This window comes from Gasterosteus aculeatus, chromosome 13, assembly GCF_964276395.1.
Source record: "Gasterosteus aculeatus chromosome 13, fGasAcu3.hap1.1, whole genome shotgun sequence".
NCBI classification, from domain to species: domain Eukaryota; kingdom Metazoa; phylum Chordata; class Actinopteri; order Perciformes; family Gasterosteidae; genus Gasterosteus; species Gasterosteus aculeatus.
Window position 1 is genome coordinate 4,999,108 of NC_135701.1, and position 6,458 is coordinate 5,005,565.

Below are 6,458 nucleotides of genomic sequence, written 5' to 3' on the forward strand. Positions count from 1 at the left end.
ACACGCGATCGTTCCTCTGCTCTGAGGTGAGAGCGCGACTGTGAGTGACGTCTCCTCCTCCTCCTCCTCCTCCCCTCACCTCCGTCATTTCACGAGCGCGGCGTCATCCAACACACTGAAGAGAGTCAGCCAAAGACGTGACGCATCGCCTCCTCTCCCTCACGAGACGTGGCGATGAGCTATTCACATCGGCCCGTTTTGATTTGAAAGAGGCGGAATGGGGATGTTTTGGCCTCAGTGAGCACAACGCTCCATTTCATTTTTTCATGTGAAAGAGTCTCTGCACATCAACATCACACCAGCAACTTTACTACAGATTCAATGTATGAATCAGCAGTCAGATATTCCACCTGTTTCGGTTTAACACCACAAAACAAAATTAAAAACCCACTGTAGTCAACAAAGAGAAACAATAATTGAATCATGTTTAAAATGTTTCAGGAATTACACAAATTAGGGTTTCCCACAAAATACACAGAGAATGCTGTGAAAATACATCTTTAGAAAGACTCCCCACCCAAAAGTGGAGGAAGTGCAATCAGGCCGTGAAGCGGCCATGTCTGTGTTTTGTACCAAGATGTACTCACATTGACAAACGGTAAATGGACTGTATGTGTTTAGCAGCTTGAGTCGTCCGACCACTCAAAGTGCTTTTACATTACGAGCTTTTCACTCTTCACTGCTTTGTTCTTCATTTTCTGTCTGATAGAGGTGAAGTTGTGATGCATTTGTGGATGGATGTAGCTTTGTTACCTAGCAAGCAAGTCAATGTAACCGCCATGTAATATATATATATATATATATATATACTTTTCTTCCTGAAATAATTTTAGCCACGAGCTGTCAGCACCTCTCAGAACGGCTGGACGGTTGGAATTATGCAAGAAGACCGAAATGTGCGTTATCTCAGAGTTGATGAATACTGTAGAGTTTTTGTGTCACATGTTTCAACCATGATTAGGGCCAACCGGGAGTCAAACAGTTAGTTTGACCCCCCCTTCCCGCCGGCAGCACGTCAAATCCTGCCGTAGCCTCAGACAGCCCTCGCTGTCTTCCTGCTGCCGGGGGGGGAAACAACAGAAAGAAACTGCAGACTGTCTCTGCTCTTTTAAACAAATTTGTCAAAAGGTGAACGAGCAACATTCAAACAAGAATTGACTAACTTTGTGCTGAATAGTGAGCTGCTACTGTGGCCAGCCAGCAGAAGGCACTTCATTAAGATGTGCTCATTTCCTAATACCTGCTGGCAGTGTGCTTCGCCACCAGCGTGCAATTTGCATATAAATCTAGTGCATTTCATTGGTGTGTTGTGAGGAGGCTTTACGATACGGATTTAAACGCTCTATGATGCCGTTGCTCTCATCAAAGACGGGTCTCTGTTATTAGGACCTCAACCACGAGAGCCCAAACACGGACGAGGCGGCTGGGTTTCATGCCGGGATCTTCAAACATTTACTGGAGCCTGATGTAAACAGAACGCCGCTTGTTCAAAGGATATCAGGGCAGGAGGAACACGTTGAAGGAGCTGAATAATGCAGGTAGCACTGTGTGCTGCTGGATGCCTGCCCTCAGATCCACATGCTCCATTTTTTTGTTTGAACAATTCTTTTATTGTTGCTTCTTGTAAAATTACAAGGTGCAGTGGTTGATCCCTGTGTTGTTGAGATGTCATCACGATAGTACATCCCCCGCCCGTGGCTTAGTACACCCGCCTTTGTTTGGGTTCACAGAGCAACATGCAGGCTGTAAATGAATATACTTAAAACCCATTCTATTGAAGTTCATACTACTTTGATCAATAAAGGCAGGAAGTGTCTTTATGAAAATGCTGCAGAGGTTGACGTCATAAGCCTTTCTTTCCTTTCACATCTTTTTAAGTATTGGATTTTTCAGGAGAGAAAATATATGTTTTCATTATTAATCAATGTGATGTGATGATAGAGTCTTCAGAGTCTAGCGCTTTGTTAATGATGGACATCTAACTTGAGCAGCAGTAAGATAAATCTCCCCCTGGATTGTGGACCCGGTTGGAGGAGTTGGCTGATGAGGCGTAATGATGATGAGTCAACGAAGCTGATGAAGATTGGGTGGAGATGGGGAGGTGGAGGGAGGATTCGCAGCAAGAACAAAGTGCAAGTGGAGAGACAATCATATTTAAAAAAAGAGACAGCAGCAAGATGGTAAGATAACAAAGTGATTGTTTTGTTCTGCTTATTGGATAGAAAAGAACAGGGCCCCGTTCCTTGAACGTGGATAACTGAATTAGCCGGATAATCTTCAGGATAAGATTTCATAGATCAGGGTTTTTGGTTCCACGAAGTTTGACAAAATCACCATAGCAACGCATCGAAGAACCTGAACCTGCTCAGGCGCAGGTTGATCACAAAGATCCGTCATGACATCACGATGACGTCTTGTACGAGGCTATCGATGCTGCAGACAGGAATCATCAATTATTTAGAAGAAGACCTTTTCGAGCCGTAACGTGGGGAAGAATATCCTTCTGATTTGTTCTGTGCACATTTGTGAAATCTTCCTGTTTGCAATTGTGAGTCGTTCTGTGTGCATTATTGAGACTGATGTGACCCCACAGTGACGTTGACGTACGTGGTGAACACCACACACTGCAGCCGAGCATTGACTGTCTCACACGTTGTCTCACATAATGTCCCTCATACTGTACATGTTATACACTGCTATGTGATACATAAACACATACAGTACATACAGCCTCATGGGTACCTATTCATTTGTATAAAGTAGATACTCGTTGGGCTTGTTTTTATCTACTTATTCTGAAAGAGTTGAGATAATTATTTTCGTTCATTAGATGATGATGCATTCCATGAAGCTTGCCAGCAGGCGCATTTAAGGGAATATAATCTGATTGATTGGAGTGATGAGGCACTTAAAATGAGCCTATACATTTCCCCAACACTCACGCATTTATCCTGTCTGTGATACTTGTGTGCGGTGTCAGTTTCTGCCATAATTATTCCATTATTTTCTGCAGCCTAAAATCGCAAATTTGCCTCAGAGGGCTTTACAGTCTGTACACATGTAACATCCTCTGTCCAGAAACCCTCACATCGGCACAGGAAAACCCCCCAAAAGTGAAAACGCCTTTGATGGGGAGAATAAAGGGAAGAGACCTTTAGAGGATCCCCCCGGGACGGACAGACTGCGACAACATGAAAGATGTACAATAATTTTAATTTGTCCAACAGAAATTTCTCGTTTACCCTGTTCCGCCTTCTAACGTAGGCCGCACGATAATCCCGATGACGGACATCTGGTTCAAACTAACGAGGCGTTTTGAGCGCGGATCCGCCTTTGAGGAACCCAGATAGCCCGATCATCTCGTTAATTAGAGCACGATAGTGGGACATTTGAACGACTTAGTTGAACCAGCTACGAGGAACAAGGCCCCAATCAACAAGTCTGAGTAAATAGTACTAATAATACTTCTCCTGAGGGAGGAGTGATCGGCAGATGAATGAAAAATAAACTAAAGGCCTGTCTTACGCTTACGCTAGAGCTTTCCTTCCATAAAAAAAGTGTCTCAGCCATCTTGACTTTTGTTTTTTGCATTGTCAAAGAACACTTTATGCACTTAAAATTGGTAACTTATTCATCAGCTGTTTCTGCTGTAGGCATTTTCTCGGCTAATCCCACAATGTGCTAATGCTAACGGACGGTTTGGAAACATTAAAACTGTCTCTCAGAGACAGAATCAGAACCTCTACTTTTTGTTCTTGGTTTACAGCCATGTTTACCCCATCGGGCTACTTCTGCCCAACGGCTCTCTGGCCAGTGTGAGGGGCTGAAGGAAAGAATAGTGGAGGGAGTGCACGTTCCAGCCATAAGCCGGATCATTCCAGAGCAATAGAGATCAGGTGTGCCAGGAGACACCTGGACCTCATCAAGGAGCGGGTTCAAAAAGACAAGGAGGGAAGATGTCAGCAGAGAGAGGAGCAGTGTGGGAGCTACTGCAGAGCGCCAGCGTGGAGAAGTAAATCCCTGCAAGTTGGGTAGCGGCCCAGTCTGATTCCTTAAGTTTAATTTGGCTCGGTGAATGCGCTCTGGATGGAACCAAGTTTATCTTGTTTCATTACGTTGTTTTATTTCAAGTTCTTACTAGATACCATCCACCTGTGCCTCTTGACTGCTGACCTGCCATTTTCGTCGGCGTCCTCCGTGCAATCATGTTACGCTAGTTACTATTACTTTGACCATTTGATACACAGTAGTCTATGCTAATGTTGGCTTACCGTTTACAACTAAATGGAGTACAGGGTTAGGCTAAAAAAGGGATAGGATAAAAAAGTGAATTTTCTAAAAGGTAATTGAAGACCAATTCATTGAGATGCTCAATAATAAATTCACACTTTCTTTTACCTCCTCAGCATGGCAACAAAGCTAAAAACTACATTTTCAATACAACACATGGGTCGGGTTGGCATCGTCCCATCTAACTATCACATAAGTTGGGCACGCTCAATTGCACGAAAGATTTGACACCTCCAAGTACGTTTCTTTCGCACATCCAGTTCGCAATTTTAGAATGCCATTGCAGCATTTGTAATCTGATCCAAACAATATTCAGAAGTGGTTTGCAATCACTTGTTTGCAGATGTGTGTGTGATTTAGGCGGCCTCCTCGCAGGAGCAGACGGGTCGGTGGATATTCCGCTTCTCCCTCGTTGTCTTTGTCTCTGGGGCCGAGAACAGCGGGTGTCTGTTGTGCTGTGATCAGTCAGTGTTTCTGACTCCTACCGCCAAACGGCTATCCCAAACCTACCTCAAACCTCCCATCCGGACTGTTCGATATTGGATTTTCCCACCATGTTTTGAGGCTTTGCTTGAAAACAAGGCCTCATGAAAAGCCAGACTCCCCTTTTTATTAAGTCAGTGAATCTTGGCTGGGCATTTTCCCATTTCAACTTACAATCAATTGGTGTAAATCACTATGGTTAAAAACTGGGGGTTTGGGGCGCCCTTAGAGACGAGCTTATGATCCATACTCTGCTGATGTGCTAACCATCGGTCTCACAACGTGGATTGAGATATTACCTTCTGAAAACTGACAGCAGCGAGGCTGTCTTCATCCTTAAGAAGCAACTTTTCTGGCAGCACTCAGCCACTGATTGTTCTCTTGCACCCCAATGCATTGAACTTTTTTTAAAGCTCTCAATCAGCACAACATGTATGTGAAATCCAGCAGAAAACCGCTGCGCCACCTTTTTTGTTTTATTTTGCATTCAGAGCCCTGTCAGTGCTCCTTCCTCTGAATCAGATAAAGGAGAAAAAAGCCCCGTGACATTTGTGAGTTGTTGTGCTGAAGCGAGCAGATCGCGAAGCCGGAGCTCAGATGCAGATCCCGACTTTGCTGACGAGCAGCTACATGTTTTTAACCAAAGGGCAATCTGAGGCTCTTTGGGAGGGGCGTTTGAGGGCCTCAGATGTGAGGGAATAAAAGGGAAGGATCCCTCATTTCAGTTAATGTCTGACAGTGTAGAAGGCTCTCTTGACGTAACGGTACCATTCCTGAACATCGTTATGTATACTGGGTGATGATGAAGGCTGGAGATGCATCTAATCAACTGACAGATGCTTTTCTTTGTCTGCCCTTTGGATTTCAAAGAGATGGCAATTCATTGTATGATAAAGTCTCAACTAATTCAAGGATGAAAGGAACTTTAGCATTAAAATGGATTTATTGGTCACACGAGGGTGTCACAACAATTCGTTAATGCAACAATGATTCTCCGTGTTTTGCTGCGGACATTTAAACACTATAAATTAAAAAAAGGGCAAAGGAAAAAGTAAATGGCTACAATAATTCCCTGCAGGTTCTTCACGATGGGAAGCTCATTACACAGAGCCATTTGACCCATTTTCATACACCAATGGTTGTTAGTCCCAGTTCTTTCTGCCAGGCTTCCCTAAAGGAACTTCACATGAGACACGACACCTTTAATGGTCACCAGCCATGTCCGAAGAAGCAAGTGTACCAATGGTGGTCAAATGGAAGAAATGTGCACAGCAAAATATCTGCTGCAGTTGCTAGAAAGAGGTAAGATGACGATTGATGTAGAAAGACTTTAATTTACGAGTAGCACTCTACAGTCCTAGATCAGCGTTACCAGTTAATTGTTTTGATGAGATGTTCAATGATGTGCAAGTACAAATGCAAGGCACTTCCTTTTCGTTTGTACCAAATCTTCTTTGAGCAAACATGTTTATTTGAACACCCCCCCCCTCATGCATCAAATACCACAGCTTGGTGGCCCTAAGCTTGAAACTATGCTGCGCTACGTACCCCTGTAGCTACATTTTTGCTTCTCTAGTCCCAGTGATGCTGATGCATCTGGTCTATAATCACTTCAAAATTCAGTAATTTTACCCGACAACTTTACTGTTGCTTCTCAAGTTGCGAAGTGGAAGTCTACTCGAGAA